This window comes from Balaenoptera acutorostrata, chromosome 6, assembly GCF_949987535.1.
Source record: "Balaenoptera acutorostrata chromosome 6, mBalAcu1.1, whole genome shotgun sequence".
Taxonomy (NCBI): domain Eukaryota; kingdom Metazoa; phylum Chordata; class Mammalia; order Artiodactyla; family Balaenopteridae; genus Balaenoptera; species Balaenoptera acutorostrata.
Window position 1 is genome coordinate 300,756 of NC_080069.1, and position 20,481 is coordinate 321,236.

Genomic DNA, 20,481 nt, shown 5'->3' on the forward strand with positions numbered 1-20,481 from the left:
CTGGTAACAGCCAGTACTGAGAACAGAATGGAGGTGCGTTGAAAGGTAAAAATTGAACTACCATATCATCTAGTAGGCCCACTGCTGGGCCTAACCCCTGAGAAGACCAGAATCCAAAAGACACAGGCTGGCAATCCTGCACTGCATCAATATTTAGCATAGCCAAGACTTGGAAGTAACCAAAATGTCCACCAACAGATGAATGCACAAAGAAGAAGTGGTCCGTGTACACAATGGAACATTCGCCATGGCAAAGGATGAAACACTGCTCTTTGCAGCACCATAGATGAGCCTAGAGATAATCACAGAACATGAGGTAAGTCGGAAAGCAGACGACAAATACCCTGTGATATCACTCCTAGCTGTTACCTAACAACTCACACATATGAACATATTTCCACAGAGAAAGACTCTCACAGACTTAGAAAACAAACTATGGTTATCTAAAAGGAAAGGTGGGAGGAATGGATACATTAAGATTAGGGTTACCATACGTACACAAATACATATAAAACACATGTATCAAAAAGACCGACCATATACCAAGGGAGGTCTACTGAACGCTCTGTACTAATTTACACGGGGGCTTGCCTGGTGGCACCGTGGTTAAGAATCCGCCTGCCAATGCAGGGGACACAGGTTCGATCCCTGGTTCGGGAAGATCCCACATGCTGCAGAGCAACTAAGCCAGTGCACCACAACTAGTGAGCCTACGCTCTGGAGCCCATGAGCCATAACTACTGAGCCCATGCACCACAACTACTGAAGCCCGCACGCCTAGAGCCCGTGCTCCGCAACAAGAGAAGCCACCGCAGTGAGAAGCCCGTGCACCGCAACGGAGAGTAGCCCCCACTCACCGCAACTGGAGAAAGCCCACATGCAGCAACGAAGATCCAACTCAGCCAGAAATAAATAAATAAATAAAATAAATTTATAAACCAAATAATAGTAATTTACATGGGAAGAGGATCTGTACATGAATAGATATATATAATGTTCAATTGAACCTGATTTTGTACACCCAGAACAAACACTATTCTACTCATTACCCCAGTTTAAAAAATTAAAACCACGAACAACAATTAATGAGACATGAAGTTACTGGGGTTTTCCCTGGCACATCCCATTCTAATTTACAACCTAGGAACACAACTTTCAGGAAGGCTCTGCTGCCCTAGTAACCAGATTTGGGAATGGAGAAATGCTGCCGACTTGTGGCCGTTTCCCACAACAGCAGCTTTAAACACAGGGCTAACGGTCACTTGAGAGTCACAGTAATTGTAGGGCTGTAAATGACACGTGTCCTCAAAAAATGTCCTGGGGTAGGTAATGGCCAAAAAAGTTCACAACACGGAAAATTTTTCAAGAAAACAATTTGAAGAGGTAAGTGTTACTCACTCTGTTATTTAAAAAAAAAAGAAGAACATGGATAAAAGCTCAATATCAGGAATTAGTGGTTGGATGCAAATCCAAACTACAAAAGGATTTCTCCACCCAATATTCAAAATGCCATCCGTAAAAAGTCTACAAACAAGGAATGCTGACGGGTTGGTGGAGAAATGCATACCCACTATGCTGTTGGTTGGATGTAAACTGGTAACAGCTAATCATGAGAACAGAATGGAGCTGCGTTTAAACGGTAAAAATTGAGCTACCACATGATGCGGCCGATCCCCTAATGGGCCTATACCCTAAGAAGACTAGAATCGGAAAGGCACAGACAGGCAAACATGCACTGCAGCAATATTTACAATACCCAAGCCATGCAAGCAAACAAAATGTCCATCAACAGATAAATGGACAAAGAAGAAGTGGTATACGTACCGAATGCAATAGTAGCCTCGGAAAAAACATGAACAATGCCGTTTTCAGGACTACACATGAGCCTGGAAATAATCATACTACGTTAAGTAAGTCAAAAGGGAATGACAAATATCCTATGATATCATTTATACATGTTATCCTAAGATTGCTACCAGTGAACATATTTCCACAGAAAAAGACACAGACTTACAAAACAAACTAATGGTTAACCAAAATGAAAGGTGGGAGGATGGATAAATTAGGATTATGGGGGTAGCGTACATATACTAATGTATGTTAAATGTATATAAACATATAACACATAAACTACATGAATTATATAATCACCAATACATATAAAATATGTAATGACAAAACACCTACCAAATACCAAGGGAGGTCTACTCAACATTCTGTAATAACATACATGGTAACAGGATCCGAAGATGAACACACGTATGTATGAACCATTGACCAGATTCTGTACAGCCAGATAATCACAACACTCTAATCAAATTTCCTCCGATAATAAATATAAATTAAATTTTAAAAACGAACATAAGTAAGGAGACATAAACTTCTGGGGGCTTGTCCCAGCACATTCCACTCTAATTTACAACCTCGGAACACTACCTCCAGGAAGACTCTGTTGCCCTAGTAACAAGAGTTGAGAACGTACTAATGCTGCCGCCTTGTGGCTGTTTCCGACAACAGCAGCTTTAAACCCAGTGCTAATGGTCGCTTAATAGTCACAAGGACTGCAGGGCTGTAAATGACACCTGCCCTCAGAAAATGCCCTGGGGTAGGGAATAGGCAAGAAAATTCAACACATGACAAAGTTTTCAAGAAGTCAGTGTGAACAGGGAAGTTGTACTCACTCTTTAAAAAAAAAGGAAAAGGAAAATAAAGGACATGCCTAAAGCTCAGTATAAGGAATTATTAGCCGCATGCAAATCCAATGTCCACAAAGGTTTCAGCTCACACCAGTCAAATGACCATCAGCAAAAAGTCTACAGACTATAAATGCTGAAGAGGTTTTAGGGAACTGTGTACCTTCTAGCTGCTGGTGGGATGTAAAGTGGTAACAGCACTAACGAAAACTGAATGGAGCTGCTTTAAAAGGTAAAAATTGAGCTACCATATGATGCGGCAGGGCACCTTCGGGGCCTATAACCTAAGACCACCAGAATCGGAAAGACAGAGGCAGGCAAATGTGCACTGCAGCCATATTGAAACAGCCAAGACATGGAAGCTAAAAAAAGGTCCATAAACAGATGAATGGACAAAGAAGAAGTGGTGTATGTACAGAATGGAATATTAGCCACGAAGAAAGATAAAAGAATGGCATATGCAGCACCACAGATGAGCCTAGAGATAATCACACAACGTGAAGTAAGTCAGAATGCAAAAGACAAATGTCCTATGATATCACTTATGTTATCTGAAAATTCATAAAAATGAACATATTTCCATAGAGAAAGACAATCTCAGATTGAGAAGACAAACTTATGGTTAAGCCAAAGAAAAGGTGTGAGGAATGGATAAATTAGGATATTGGGGTTAACAAACATATACTAATACATATAAAATATATCATCCCCAAAGACCTATGGAATACCAAGAGTGGTCTACTCAACACTCTGTAATAACCTACATGGAAAAGGACACAAAGATCAAAAATATTTTCTGTTTTCTATCTTTATTCTTCTATTGCTATACCCATTATGTATATGTCATAGCATTTTTAGTTGTTCCACAATTATTGATTATTTGGTTCTGTTGGTTTCTTTCCAGCCCATTTTCTTTTCTTTTGAGACTTGAAGGTTTCTCTTGATAGGTATTCAAGCTCCGAGATATTTATCCTCGGCCAGCTCTTTGGCTGCTAAAATGAAATACCAGAGACTTCTTTGTTTATAAACAACATAATATTTTACTCTCATAATGTCTGAGGTGCTTCCCCTAACTAAGGCCCTGACGCTGGTCCTAACTAGACGCTGATGCTGTCCCTAACGTAGGCCCTGATGCTGTCAATAACTAAGGTCCTGACGGTATCCCTAGCTAATGTCCTGACGCTGGTCCTAACTGAGGCCATGACGCTGTCTCTAATTCCCTAAGTCTGTCTTTAAATAATGGCCTAACTTTTTCCCTAATTATGCTATGACGCTGGCACTAACAAAGGCCCTGACACTGTCCCTAAGGCCCTGACATGTCCCTAAATAGACGCTGACACTGTCCCTAACGTAGGCCCTGATACTGTCAATAACTAAGGTCCTGATGCTATCCCTAAGTCCCTGATACTGTCCCTAACTAAGGCCCTGACAATGTCCCTAACTAACCCCTGTCCTGTCTCTTACTAGGGGTCTCAAGTTTTCTCTAACAGAGGCCCTGATGCTGTCCCTAACTAAGGCCCTGAATCTGTCCCTAACTAATGTCCTGACAATGGGCCCACCTAACACTCTGAGGCTGGCCCTATTAATGTCCTGACAGTGTCCCTACCTGAGGCCCTGACACTCTTCCTAAGGACTTAATGCTATGTCTACCTAAGGCACTAACATTATCTGTAACTAATTACTTGACTCTTTCCCTAATTAACACCCTAACTTTATCCCTAACACCCTGACACTAGTCCTAACTAAGGCCCTGACAATGTCCCTAAGTAACAGCCTGAACTGTGTCTAATTAAGTCCCTCAAGTTATCTCTAACTGAAGCCTTGACATTCTCCCTAACCAAGCCCCTGATGCCATCCCAAGCTAATGGCCTGAGATATAACTTGTGAAGACCCAAACCCTGTCCCTAAGACCTTGACACTCTCCCTAACTTGGGCCCTGACGCTTTCTGTCATAGACCAGGCTGTCACTAAATAACACCCTGATCCTGTCCATTACTAAAGCCCTGAATATGTCCCTAAGAAAGTCTCTGAAGTGTCCCTAACTAACGGCCTGAACTGTCTCTTACTAAAGCCCTCAAGTTATTTCTGAGGTCCTGACAACACTGTCCCTAACTAAGGCCCTGTTGCTGGCCCTAACTAACGTCCTGATGCTGAACCTAATTGGGGCCCTGATGCTCTTCCTAACTAAGGCCTTGATGCTGGTTCTACCTGAGGCCCTAAAACTGCCTGTAACTAATGACCTGACTCTTTCCCTAACACCCTAATTTTGTCCCTCATTAATGCCCTGACACTGGTCGACACAACAGCCCTGATGCTGACCCAGCCTAAGGCCTTGACGATGTCCCTCATAGCCTTAGATGCCCTCACTGTTGGCCTGACCCTGTCCCTAACCAAGGCCCTGACCCTCTTCCTAGCTAAGGTTGTGATGATGCCTCTACCTAAGGCACTAACACTGTCTATAATAATGCCCCAACTCTTTCCCTAACACCGTGATGCTGTCCCTAATAGCCTCATATACCTCTCAATAATGCTCTGATTCTGTCTATAACTGAGGCCTTGAATATGTCCCTAAGTAAGTCTCTGATGCTGTCCCTAAGGCCCTGATGCGCTCTCTACCTGAGGCACTGACACTGTCTATAATAATGGCCCGACTCGGGCTTCCCTGGTGGCGCAGTGGTTGAGAATCTGCCTGCCAATGCAGGAGACACGGGTTCGAGTCCTGGTCTGGGAGGATCCCACATGCCGCGGAGCAACTGAGGCCGTGAGCCACAACTACTGAGCCTGCGCATCTGGAGCCTGTGCTCAGCAACAGGAGAGGCCGCGACAGTGAGAGGCCCGCCCACCGCGATGAAGAGTGGCCCCCGCTCGTTGCAACTAGAGAAAGCCCTTGCACAGAAACGAAGACCCAACACAGCCAAAAATAAATATAAATAAATTTTAAAAAGAAATAATGGCCCGACTCTTTCCCTAACTAACACCCTGATGCTGTCCCTAACTGAGGCTCTGAAGATGTCCCTAAGTAACAGCCTGAACTGTGTCCAATTAAGGCCCACAAATTATCTCTAACTGAAGCCTTGACATTCTCCCTAACGAAGTCCCTGATGCTGTCCCAAGCTAATGGTCTGAACTAGAACTTACAAAGTCCCTAACCCTCTCCCTAGGACCCTGACACTCTCCCTAACTTAGGCCCTGATGCTGTCCCTCAGAGCCTAAGTGGTCACTAAATAATGCCCTGATCCTGTACATTACTAAGGTCCTAAATATGTCCCTTAAAAAGTCAGTGAGGTATCCCTAACTATCTCTTACTAAGGCCCTCAAGTTTTCTCTGAGGTCCTGACACTGTCCCTAACTAAGGCCCTGATGCTCTTCCTAACTAAGGCCTTGACGCTGTCTCTACCTGAGGCCCTGACACTGTCTACAATAATGGCCTGCCTCTTTCCCTAACTAATACCCTGACGATGTCCCTAATAGCTGCAGACATCCCACAATAGCACCCTGACACTCGCCCTACCTACAGCTCTGATTCTGGCATTATTTAAGTCCATGAGAATACACCTAAGGAACAGCCTGAACTATTTCTAACAAAGTCCCTGACGGTGACCCTAATAGACTGAGATATCCGACACTATCGCCCTGATCCTGTCCATAACTAAGGCCCTGAATATGTCCCTAAGAAAGTCTCTTACGATGTCCCTAACTAACGGCCTGAACTCTCTCTTACTAAGGCCCTAGGTTATCTCCAACTGAGGCCCTGACGCTGTCCCTAACTATGGCCCTGAAGCTGTCCCTCATAGCATTTACTGTCACTAAATAACGCCCCGATCCTGACCATTACTAAGGCCCTGAATATGTCCCTAAGAAAGTCTCTGATGTGTCCCTAACTAACGGCCTGAACTGTCTTATATTAAGGCCCTCAAGTTTTCTCTGAAGTCCTGACACTACCCCTAACTAAGGTCTGGTGGCTGGCCCTAACTAACGTCCTGACGCTGTCCCTAACTTCGGTGAAGCTCCGATGCTCTTCTTAACTAAGGCCTTGACGAAGTCTCTACCTGAGGCCCTGCCACTGTCTGTAACTAATGACCTGACTCTTTACCTAACTAACACCCTAATTATATCCCTCACTAATGCCCTGACAATGGTCTTAACTTTGGCCCTGATGCTGGCCCTAACTAATGACATGACACTGGCCCTTACTCAGGCCTCACCCTGGGGTTGTCCCAGGCTGATGGGCAGTTTTTTCTTGTCCGCATCTCTAGCCAGCTGCCTGCCATTGGCCACTCTAAGATTCTGCGATGCAGTGGTCCCACGTGGGATGTGCCTGAGTAGGCTGACCTGCGGGAGGAGGGTCATGGCCACTCCGCCCTCCAGGGGACTGCGGCTCAGGGTAGGAATCACTCAGCCGGTGTCTGGACACGGTTCTGTGTCCTTGTTTGTTGTAAAACCCTTGGAGTTACCTTTAACATTTTTTAAATGGATCTCCCCCTCGGCATATTTATAATATAAATTATTTGCCACATTAAAATTCAGGAATGACATTATTAGAATGAGCAGGAAGACACAGGATAACCCCCCCCCCAATGATCTATTACTTGGAGGATTTAAAATTCTAATGAAAACACTCATTCTCATCACCCTCTTGGGCATCAGCACAAGGCCGGAATCAGCTGCATTCTTTATTTATCCCTCTGATTTTTATAGAACCTTTCCTTCAAGGAGAAATCTCTGGATTCTGAGGGAACTGTGAGTGGTAACCATCAGGTAAATCTGATTCTGAAAAACAAGAGGAAAAGAGACAGGGCAGGAGATGAGAATTGGTGATGGGGAGAAGCAAGGGCATCCATGTTCAATCTCAGGCTGAAAGTCTGGGTTAATCTCCAACGAAGCTAAGGACCACCAGGAGCTGGCCCCACTGGCCTTGTCACCTGGTGTGGGGATTGGGGACAGCCAAACCACCATGCCCACTTTCAGAGAAATAAAGAAGGTTGGAGGGCACCCCTGGGAGCCAGATTGAAAATGGTCATGCTGTGAAATAATATGATGCCCTTTTCAGAAAAGTGAAGATGGTTCTCTTGGTTCTCAAAGACTTGCAAATACTCTGTGTCCTTCTGGAGGCATGCTGAAGGCTTCAGCCTTTGAGGGCAGTAATGGGAGTGCATCTGGGCTCAAGACCATCCAGCACTCATTCCTTGAGGGTGCTGAGGATGACCAGTGTCCACCCCTTGGGTGCTGTGGGGCCTGAAATCTCCTGATCACCTAGGACGGGATGGGCCACACAGACACTCCACTGGACCACCGGGGGCTTGGCTGGTGGGCTACAGTCCTTTATCAGATACATGGTTTGCAAACATCTTGTGCCATTTTGGATGGTGGATTATCTTATTCCTTGCTCCTTTTATAAACAATGTTTTTTTCATTTTGAGGAAGTCCAATTCATCTATTTTATCTTTTGTTGCTTGTGCTTTTGGTAGCAGATCTAAGAAATCATAGTCAAATCCAAGGTCATGAAGATTTACTCTCATGTTTTCTTCTATGAATTTTATAATTTTGGTTCTTACATCTAGGCCTTTGATCCATTTTGTGTTGATTTTGTTTATGGGATGGGGGGGCAGGTAAGGGTCCAACTTTATTCTTCTGCGTGTGGGTATCCAGCTGTCCCAGCACCTGTGCTAATTGTTTGGGAGAAAATATTTGCAGATGATGTGACCAACAAGGGCCTAATTTCTAAAATATACAAACAGCTCATACAACTCAAAAAAAAAATCAAAAAGTGGGCAGAAGGTCTAAATAGACATTTCTCCAAAGAAGACATACAGATGGCCAATAGGCACATGAAAAGATGCTCCACGTCGCTAATTATTAGAACAATGCAAATCAAAACTACAGTGAGGTATCCCCTCACAGTGGTCAGAATAGCCATCAATAAAAAGTCTACAAATAAATAAACGCTGGAGGGTGTGTGGAGAAAAGGAAACCCTCCTACGCTGTTGGTCAGAATGTAGATTGGTGCAGCCACTATGAAAAACCGTATGGAGGTTTCTCAAAAGACTAAAACTAGAGTTGCCGGGGCTTCCCTGGTGGCGCAGTGGTTAAGAATCCGCCTGCCAATGCAAGGGACACGTGTTCGAGCCCTGGCCCAGGAAGATCCCACATGCCGTGGAGTAACTAAGCCCATGCGTGACAACTACTGAGCCTGCGTTCTAGAGCCCGCGAGCCACAACTACTGAGCCCACATGTCACAACTACTGAAGCCCACGTGCCCAGAGCCCGTGCACCCAACAAGAGAAGCCACCGCAATGAGAAGCCCGCGCACCGCAACGAAGAGTAGCCCCCACTCGCCATAACCAGAGAAAGCTCGTGCACAGCAACGAAGACCCAACACAGCCAAAAATAAAAATAAATAATAAAATAAATAAATGTATAAAAATATAAATAAAATAAAAATAGAATTGCCATATGAACCAGCCATCCCACTCCTGGGCATATATCCATACAAAACTATAATTTGAAAAGATACATGCACCACTATGTTCATAGCATCACTATTCACAATAGCCAAGACATGAAAGCAACCTGAATGTCCATCAACAGATGAATGGATAAAGAAAATGTGATAAATATATACAATGGGATATTACTCAACCATAAAACACAGTGAAATAATGCCATTTGCATCTACATGGATGGACCTAGCAATTTTCATACTAAGTGAAGTCAGACAGAGAATGACAAATACCATATGATATCACTTATATGTGAAATCTAAAATGAGACACAAATGAATCTACAAAACAGAAACCAACCCACAGATATAGGAAACAGACTTGTGGTTGCCAAGGGAAAGACAGGGGAGGGATGGGTTGGGAGTTTGGGATTAGCAGATGCAAACTATTATATATAGGATGGATAAACAACAAGGTCTTACTGTACAGCAGAGGAAACTATATTCAATACCCTGTAGTAAACCATATGTATATATGTAACAAACAGTATGTGTGTGTGTGTATATATATATATATCTGAATCACTTTGTTGTACAGCAGAAATTAACACAACATTGTAAGTCAACTATACTTCAATGAAATAAATTTTTAAAAAATTAGGTGGAGATTATACCATCGATTAGTTTGAAGGCACTTTTATAAAGTAGGCCTTGTTTTTCTTGTCCTTTCATCCTGGGACAAATGTATAACAGATAGAAACTAACCAAGATTACTCCAGTCTGAACTCATATCACACAGAACTTTAATTGTTGAACAAACCATTAATACCGATTACACCATGGGAGGTCCCGATCCAATATCAAGTTTGTAAACCTTGTATCAAGCCTGCAAAATCCACTAAATTTGGAAATTCAAACTGAAATGAAGCCAACTATCCCATGACTTCTCCAAAACTAGTTATACGACAATCAATTGGAAACCATACGCAATCAGATGAATGTAGACAGAAACAACCATACCCTTCCTTTTTTTTTCCTTTGAGATGAAGACGGTATTTAAGGTGATGTCTTGGGCCATTTCAGGGTGTTACTCAATTTCCTGGGTATCTCCCATGCACACAGGTGGTACACATGTTAGTTAACTTGTTTGTGCAACTATATGAAGGCAGTCAATACCACAAAAGTGTATATGTAATATGAATTAAATGGTAAATGTCATGTTTTGTATTTTTAATGACAATGAAAAAAAAGTGTAGTGCTGATATTTCTTACAACATAAACGTACATTAAAAACATCCTTAGTGAAAAAAGCCATACAGAAAAGGCCACCCAGATCCCATACTCATCTTGTCTGCTTTAAATCCATCAAGGTTGTCCAAATGAGGGAAAAACTCAGTAATGGTTCCAGAAAAAGAAAACTGGATCAGGATGGAAAAATACATTTTCATACAGTTGGGACAACAGGCGAAAGTTGAAGTGGGCCTGTGTATTAAATTATAATGTAGACATCATGATTTCCTCATTTACGGGTTATGTGCTGATTCCTAAGGAGAGTGTCCCTGTTATGGGTAAAACACACTGAGCATTTTGTGTGAAGTGGCAAATGTGAGTACTTTTGCCATTATTGAAACTTTTCTGTACATTTTAAATTACTGGAAAGTAAATTACTTTTCAAAACAACCATGTCAGTACCATGCCAGAAAATCAGAGAAGAAAGCCATCAAATTTTGTTATAGAGGCCAAGACTTACCCAGACAAAGGTCAACCAAAGTTGTGATTGTTATTTCCTTTGTAGGGGTCCACATGGCATTAAGAGGTACAGTGGGAGGGACTTCCCTGATGGGACAGTGGTTAAGAATCCGTCTGCCAGTGCAGGGAACACGGGTTCAACCCCTGGTCCGGGAAGATCCCACGTGCCATGGAGGAACTAAGCCCATGCATCACAACTACTGAGCCCGCACGCCTAGAGCCCGTGCTCCCCAGCAAGAGAAGCCACTGCAATGAGAAGCCCGCGTACTGCAGCAAAGAGTAGCTCCCACTGCCGCAACTAGAGAAAGCCCGTGCACAGCAACGAAGACCCAACACAGCCAAAAATAAATTAAAAAAAAAAAAAGGCACCGTGAGAGGAGTATATTAGTAGCTACCATGTCTTGGGTCCTGCGGATTACCTGGGATGCAGTAGAAACAGTGAGATTTTAGCATTACAATTTTTCACATTACTTCAAAAAAATGTTAAAAAAATAAATTCAGTAAAGTTGCAAAATATGGAATCATTACACACAAATCAGTTTTGTTTCTATACACTTAAAACGAACCATCAGAAAGAAAAATTAAGAAAATAACCCCATTTACAACTCCATCAAAAAGAACAAACTATTTAGGAATAAATTTAACCAAGGACATGAAAGACCTATACTCAGAAAACTATAAAGTATTGATAAAGAAATTGAAGACACAATAGAAAACAATATTCCATGCTCATGCATCAGAAAAATGACTATTATTAAAATGTTTATTCTACCCAAAGCCATCAACAAACAGTGCCAGGAAAACTAGACACCAGGCTCCAAAGAACAACACTGGTCACCGTCTACACTGCACATAAAACTAACTAAAAGTGCACAGTATTCCACATTAAACCCTTTCTCTCCTGAGTCCCCTGAAGATGCACCCCACCCACCCAACAGTCAGCTGCACAGGAAGATTCTCTACACTTTCTCATTTTTTCCTCTCATGGCATCTCCTCACCAGTGGGTCCTGAGAAAAGCCAGCTCCAGTCAGTGTAGACACTGCCCCATGGTCCAGAAACCTAAGCCCTGACAGGAGACAAAGCTCCTGTCTGTTTGTCACAGAGCAAAGCCTGTGGGCCGGATGCACCTGTGCCCCCAGGGTCAGACAGGTGGGTTCGGCGCGCCCTGTGGGACGTCAGAAAAGTGCCAGGAGCGCCACACTCACAAATCCAGAGGCCTCATCCAGAATGCTGTTCTGCTGTATATACTAAGTTTGGAAATCCAAACTGAAATGGAGCCAAGTATCTCTCTGTATCTTCTCAAAACATGGTTAAGGAACAATTAATTAGAAACCATATGTAATGAAATGAATGTAGACACAAACTTTACAATGTAAACCGAAATTCACTCAAAAGTGCCCATAGACAAGTTTAAATCACCAAACTATAAAAATTCTAGAAAAAAAAAGAAAATCTAGGACTTCCCTGGTGGTGCAGTGGTTAAGAATCCGCCTGCCAATGCAGGGGACACAGGTTCGAGCCCTGGTCCGGGAAGACCCCACATGCCACAGAGCAACTAAGCCCGTGTGCCACAACTACAGAGCCTGCACTCTAGAGCCCACACACCACAACTACTGAGCCCACATGCCACAACTATTGAAGCCCGTGCACCTAGAGCCCATGCTCCACAACTAGAGAAGCCACCGCAATGAGAAGCCCACACATGGCAACAAAGAGTAGCCCCCGCTAACCGCAACTAGAGAAAGCCCGCGTGCAGCAACGAAGACCCAACACAGCCAAAAATAAATAAATAAATAAATTTATTTTTAAAAAAAGAAAGAAAATCTACATGACCTAGGGTCTGGTGATGCGTTTTAAACACACAACACCAAAAGTCTATCAGCAAAAGAAAAATAGTTGATAACGTGGACTTTATAAAATTAAAAATTTCTACTCTATGAAAGAACTTATTCAGAAAACCAAAAGACAAACCACAAACTGGAAGAAACTATTTCCAAAACACATATCTGATAAAGGGTTTGTACCCAAATTATACCAAACAATGCCATTAAAATTTGGTAAAGATTGAAACACACACACCTGGCCAAAGAAGATAAACAGATACTAAATAAGCATACGGGAATATACTCAAGATGCTGGTGGAATGCACGTACAATCAACTTTGGAAGCCGGTTTGGCAGTTTTTTCCAAGTCTAAATAGTCTCACCTTAGGATCCAAGAAGCATACCTCTTGTATTTAGACAACTGCTTTGAAAACCTGTGTTCAAACAAAAACTAGCATCAAGTAATGCAGAGCAGCTCTATTCATAATGGTTAAAAACTTAAAGATATCAGGATGTCCTTCTGTAGATGAATTCATAAGCAAATTAGGGCACATACATGTCAAGGGGAGCAGAATACACCACCCCAAAATATGCCCATTAGACAAAAGGATTATTTTGGACTGATTAATTTAAAAAACAGCAGACCCAGGAGAATCTTTGAAAACCAAGTAGAAAATGCCCTTTTATGAGGTAAATTTACATTTATTAAGGATATCTCCATTTATTAGGGTATGTCCCTCTCTGGACCAGGAATTGAATGATGACTAAATATCAAGAAAAACTTGTCAGGACTTCCCTGGTCGTCCAGTGGTTAAGACTCCACACTCCCAATACAGGGGGCCTGGGTTCGATCCCTGGTCAGGGAACTAGGTCCCACATAACGCAACTAACACCTGGCACAGCCAAATAAATAAATATAAAAAAAAAAAAAAGCTTGTCAATGAAATAGGTCTGGATGTAAATCTGCGTAACAACCATACCCTTGTTTACTGTGCTTTGCCTAATAACCTCCCTTAAATGGCTTCCTTCATTCCCTAACATCTTTCTTCTGTTCTTAGCTGAAGGTAGCCTTTAAGGTAATGGCTTGGGCCAGACTAAGTTTTCCTAGGTATCTTTCAAGAATACAGGAGGTATGCATGGTATATATTAAACTTCCGATTGTTTTTCTCCAGTTCATCTCCCTTTCATTACAAGGGGGATATCAATGAAGAACATAGAAGGGTAGAGGGAAAATTATTTTTCCTCTCATAAACATGCAATGCAATAGTATTCAGAGATATAAAGGAATGAATCATCAACCTGTGCCAAAAAAAAAATAGATGAATCTAACACTTACATTGCTAAGTGAAAGAATCCAGTCTGAAGTGCTACACACTGTATGACCTCATTTATATGACATTCTAGAAAAGGCAAAACAGACATGGTAAACAGTTTATGGAATATGTAGTTGAAGAGGTCCATATGATGCTTTAGTGGTGAATACCTGTCACTATGCATGCATTTGTCTACACTCACAGATTTTTACAACCCAACAAGTAAATTATAATCTATTCAAATTTAGTTACTTAGGATATGGAAGTGTCAAAGACTGGCATACAGAATGTAACAAACAATCTAACTGATTTAGAAAGGTATGAAAAAAACTCACTGTTGGTGGTGGGACAAAATGGGCTGACCTAAGTTAACTTTGGAAATGAGCGGACTCTGTAGGCCAAAGGCAAAATATGCCGTACATACACAGTGGACTCTGTAAGTTCTTCCCCATGGAGAGTGGTAACTAATAGTACTGAAACTACTATATCAGTGATCGAATGGAACAAGCACTGAATTTAATGACAAATGGTGGAAGCCAAGTTTCTTACCACTGGAGTGGGAAGTCACAGACAAACAAAGGGAGACGGTTACAATATCCATGTCATAACAGACCAGGTAGGAGACATCAGTATAAACTATCTTTAGCCTAATAGAGATACACATAGTTCCACATGGAAATCTTTATAATTATGGGTATATGCATAGGCTGGGATACATGCACATATTTCCATGCACTGTCAGCTGAGCATATTTAGCTCCCACGTGTAAGGTTTTAATACCATTCTCTAATAAAAGGAACAAGGGCTCTTTGAAGAAAGGGCTGATGCTAGGACTGAGACAGTAAATATATGAAGCAGGATAATCTTAAAATATCAGAAAGTAAAGAAGTACCAAAAATTTTAAAAACCTACAAAAGAAAAATTATGTAAAATGAAAACAGGAGCAAATGGAAAAAGCGCTCAACCGCCAAAGCAAGAATGAACTAAGCAGTCTAATAATGTAGTGCTGGATTATACCCAAAAGTTTACAATAATTATTCATGTGCCCAAACTGGTAAAAGTAAGTTACATAGTTTTTGATGAATGATGTTAAATAGAAATCTCCTATGCAGAAAGCTTCTAAACAATTTATATAGCCACTCAGCTGTCCATCAAGGATGTGAAGCTAACCCCTCTCTCCTCAAGTGTGGGTTCTGCATTATGACTTCCTCCTAAATAAGACACACAGGATGGACACGGGGAAAAATTCACTTCACTGTGGGAACACTTGACAAACACCACCTCAGCCTGGTGACCAAAGTTAAGAATATAAGTGAGAAGTTCCCTTAAGAGCCTGTTCTCTCGATATATAGTGAAGAGGAAGCACTTTACCTCTGTGATCTGCTTTTTCAAAGCCAAGTCTAATTACAACAAAAACACCAGGCAAATCCCAGTGCAGGGCAGTTTACACAATACCTGACCAATCCTCCTCCACACTGTCAAGGTCATGGAAACAAGGCGAGCCTGAGCAACTGTCAAAGCCCAGAAGAGACAAAACAGACATGATGACCCCATGCCCTTTGAGACCCTGGAACAAGGAAAGGTATAACAAAGGGAACATGAATAGGGACTTAAGTTAATAATAAAGTATCAATATTTGTTCATTATTTGTGATGATTCTGTAGAAAATTAGACTGGAAAAATTAAAAGTCAAATAAGAGAAACCTATTGTAACAAACTGGAAATCTAGAGGAAACGGGTGATTTCTTTGTAAAAACACATTACCAAAATGGACCCTAAATTAAGGAAAATTCAAAAAGACTAATTAACCACTGAGGAACCTCTTCCCTTATTGGTTATCCTATCACTGTTCCAGGGTTTCCCTCTCCCAGGACACGGAAGGAACAGGGACAGAGCTGTTTGGCAGCTCCCCTAGTATATGACCCCACCCAGTGTCTTCATCTCCCCCAGCCACATCTACCCAGTGAGGACACCTGAGGATGGATCAGGGATTATTGATTCGGATGTGTCAACTAGGACTTTTTTTATTCCCAGCAACTGGACACACTTACTGAAGTAAAATAAATTAGTATTTATTATAAGGGTAGAAATAAATTAATACTTACAAGTGGCAAGTTTAAGAATGGGTTTGGACCTGGCAGGTCCAATGTCTCACACTCTCTGTGTGACCTTGTTTCTCTCCAAACCTTTGTCCTGCTCAGTGCCTTTGGGGGACCTCATTCACAGGCACAGTCTCTCTCTCTGCCCTCGGGCCAACAGCAACTCTAGGCTGACAACCACTCACCATCCCTTTTCCGAGAAAAAGTTTCTCCTTTTCTTGGGTTCTAAGAAAAGTCATGGTTTTGAATACCTTTGGCCTGGCTTGGGTTTCATTCTCATCCTTGACCCATCACCAGAAGATGGAAAATGGGACTGGCTAGATGTGGGTTATAAACCCATCTTCGAGCTGGGTGGAACATGGGCTCATCCTTCTGGAACTATTTGGACTGGAGGCAGGTGAGATGTAATTCCCAAAGGAAAACTGAGGCACTAGACTTGGGCATGAGAACAGGTGCTGGCTGCGAGAAAGCAGCAGATTCTATGTCAATGACAGCTCACAGCATAGCACAGAATCTGACACAAAAGGAAGAAAGGGGTTCACTTAGGGTCAGGGGCTGCAGCTACTCATCCAGTGTCTTTTACTGTCTTCCCAAGACTGCAAGAAGTTCTTTGACTTGCTGAAAAGGCAGGATCATTGTTGTGGGTAAACTCAAGTCTCCTGCCTTGGGTATCAGGTCCTCACATCTCAGAGGCTGGCCCAGAACAGCCCATGTGCCCTCAGAAGACACACAGACCTCATTCCTGCCCCTGAGAGGTGGAAGCCCTTGAGTTATGCCATCTCCCTTGCCATATTAATTACCCATCCCTGGAAAACAATACTGCTCATTTTCCAGTTTCTTCTGTCTCCTTTACTAAGGGAAGAAACCAAATGCTAGGGTGGTAAGGAAACTCTTGTGCAATGAAGTAATGGGAGGCTCAAGAATTATTCCAAGCCATGGAACCCATAATTGGCAGGCTTTCCAGAGGCCACGTGGATGCATATGGCTCTCCAAGACAATGCAGTCTCAGTGTGAACCTCCCATTGTGAGGTCCAGTGCTCCCATATCTTTGATTCTTAATGAATATGAATGTCAAAAGTTTCTAACGACTGAAAGGACAAAGGATTGCAGGGCCAGGGTCTGCTGTATGCTTGTTGTGTCAGGGACACACTCAAATATTTAGAGGGTTATTACCTCTCTTGGCAGGCTATGAGGCTGTGGAGGCTGTGAAGGCTGTGAAGGGGAGGCCCTTTTCTCAACCACATGGATGTTGGTAGTTGAAACATCTCAAAGGAAAGGCTACATTTTCCAGGTAGATGTTCCATTGCTCACCACCATGGTCAGCTCACTAATTGTCCACGGGGTCTTGACAGGGCCCAGGCTGAACTGAGCTAGAGGACCACAGATGTCTCCCTGAATGGTCAGAGGTCAAGGACTGTCCTGCCTGAGACTTGATTGTCTATTGATACCCACTCCGATGGGACAAAGGATGCCTGCAGTCCCAGGAGGGCCCCACCAGCCCTCAAGTAGGCAGGGGGTTGGCACGTTGCTACACCCAGTCCTGCATTAATCCACACATGTCCACTGAGTGCCCTCCTCTCTGGGCACTCTGCTGGCACTGGGGCTGCCCAGGCAGAGTAGGGCCAGCACCGCCTTTCCCAGATGGGAGGGCAGGAATCAACCATGCATGACTCCTGACACCCTCCACAACCCATGACTGACATCGAGTTCAATGTGAAACACTCAGAGACAGTACAGACATCTCATTCTTCTCTCAGAGCCCAGGACTGGGGGGTAGAAATACAGTGGTCCAGCTCAACTCCCTGACTCATGTGTGACCCTGGGCAAATGCTATCCATCCTGGAGACCTCAGAGAGGAGAAAGGAAGGGCAATGGGGGCCAGTTATGCTTAAACCTAACCCTAACCCTAGAGAACCCTAACCTCTAACCCTAACACCCTAACCCCAGAACCCTAGACCCTCTACCCTGACTCTCAAACCCTGACCCATAACACTGACCCCTGACCTGACTCAAACCCCAGACCTAAACCCTAGCCCAGTGGATACTGAGGGATGACGATACTCTGGAATAAACCAAGGGATTCATGACCCTGCATTTAGCAATAGTTTCTTAGATCTGACACTAAAACACAAGCAATGAAAGAAAAAAAAACAGATAATCTGGAGTTCCTCAAAATTACAAACTTTTGTACATCAAAAGAGGCTATCCAGAAAGTAAAAAGACAGCCCACAGAATGGAAGAAAATATAGGCACATTATATATCTGATAAGAGTCTTTATCCAGAATATATCAAGAATTTTCACCACTCAATAAAAGAGCAACCCAATTTTTGAAATGCACAAAGGACTTGCATAGACTGTTCTCCAGACAAGGCATACAAATGGTCAACAAGCACATGAAAAGATGTCAAACATCAGTAGTCATGATGAAAATGCAAATTAAGACCACAGTGTGAAACCCCTTCACACACACTAGAATGGTTATATTAAAAATAAATAAAAATAACAAATGTTGGCAACAACGTAGGGAAATTGGAACCCTTAAACTTTACTTATGGAAATGTAAAATGGTGCAATGTATGTGTACAAAACTTTGGCATTTTCTCAAAAATATAAAAATATAATTATCATATGTTCCAGCAACTCTACTCCTAGATATACACCCAAAGAACTGATAACAGGTGTTCAAATAAAAACTTATACATCAATATTCATAGCAGCAATGTTCACAACAGCCCAAGGTAGAAACAATTAAAATGTCCACCAACGGGTGAATGGATAAGCAAAATAAGGTAGATCCATAAGCTGCATTATTCTGTCATATAAAGGAATAAAGTAAAACTGTACTGCTGCTGTGGAAAACAGTATGGCGGCTCCTCAAAAACTTAAACATGGAATTAACGTATGATCCCTCAATTCCGCTCCAGGGTATACACCCAAAATATTAGAAAGCAAGGACTGGAACAGATATCTGAACCCCATATTCACAGCAACATTATTCACAATAGCCAAAAGGTGGAAGCAACACAAGTGTCCTTCAACAGATGGATGCATAAATACAGTGTAGTATATACACGATGGAATATGATTCAACCTTTAAAACTAAGGTAATTCTCACACAGGTTGCAATGTGGATGAACCTTGAAGTCATTATGCTAAGTGAAACAAGCCAGACACAAAAGGACAAACATTCTATGATTCCACTAGTATGAGGTATCCAGATAAGTCAAATTCAAAGACAAAAAGTAGAATAAGTTTTCCAGGGCTTGAGGGGAATAAGTGTTTAACGGTTACAGTTTCACTAGGGGAAAAGGAAAGAGTTCTGGAGATGGATGGTGAGGATGTTTTTACAACTATGTGAATGTATTTAATGCTATAGAAGTGTATACTTAAAACGACTTAAATGATAAATGTAATGTGTTTTCAATCACAATGGAAAAAAAATGATACATGTTACAACATTGATAAACACTGAAAACGTCCTAAGTGAAAGAAGCCATAGAGGAAAAGCCACCCAGATCATACTCATCTTGTACACTTAAAATCCATGAAGGTTTTTAAAATGAGGGAAAGCCCCAGTGATGGTTCCAGAAAAAGAAAACTGGATTAGAATGGAAAAAGACATTTCCACAAAGTTGGGGCAGCTGGTGAAAGCTGAAGTGGTCCTGTGGATAGGATTATAATGTGGAAACCATAATTATCCCTCATTTTGGGGTTATGTCCTGGTTCCCTGGGAGACTGGCCCTGTCTTGGCCAAAACATACTGCAGTATTTCGTGTGAATGTAGACAACTTTGTACTGCTATTTAAAGTTTAAACATTTGAAATTTACTAGAAAATACTTTTCAATACAACCATGTCAGTAACATGCCAGAAAATCAGCGATGACATCAAACATTGCTAGAGAGGCCAAGACTTACCCAGACCAAATTCAACCACAGTGGTGATGCTAATCACTTTGTCCACACGGTATTAAGAGGCACTGCGGGAAGATAATATTAGAATTCACTAGGTCTTGGGCGCTGTGGATGACCTGGGTGTAGTGGAAAACAGTGGGATTTCTGAATTCTAGGTTTTCACATAAAACCACCAAAAAAATGGTCAGAACTAAAAAAATGAATTCAGTAAAACTGCAGGATCACTTGTGATTCTATACACTAATAATGAACTATCAGAAAGAGGAATTAAGAAAACAATTCCATTTATAATTTCATCCCCCAAGAAACTTGGAATAAATTTAACCAAGGACTTGAAAGACCTGCACACTGAAAACTAAGACATTGATGAAAGAAACTGAACAGACACAAATCAATGGAAAGGTATCCCGTACGCATGGGTGAAAATATTGTGAAAACGTCCATGCTAC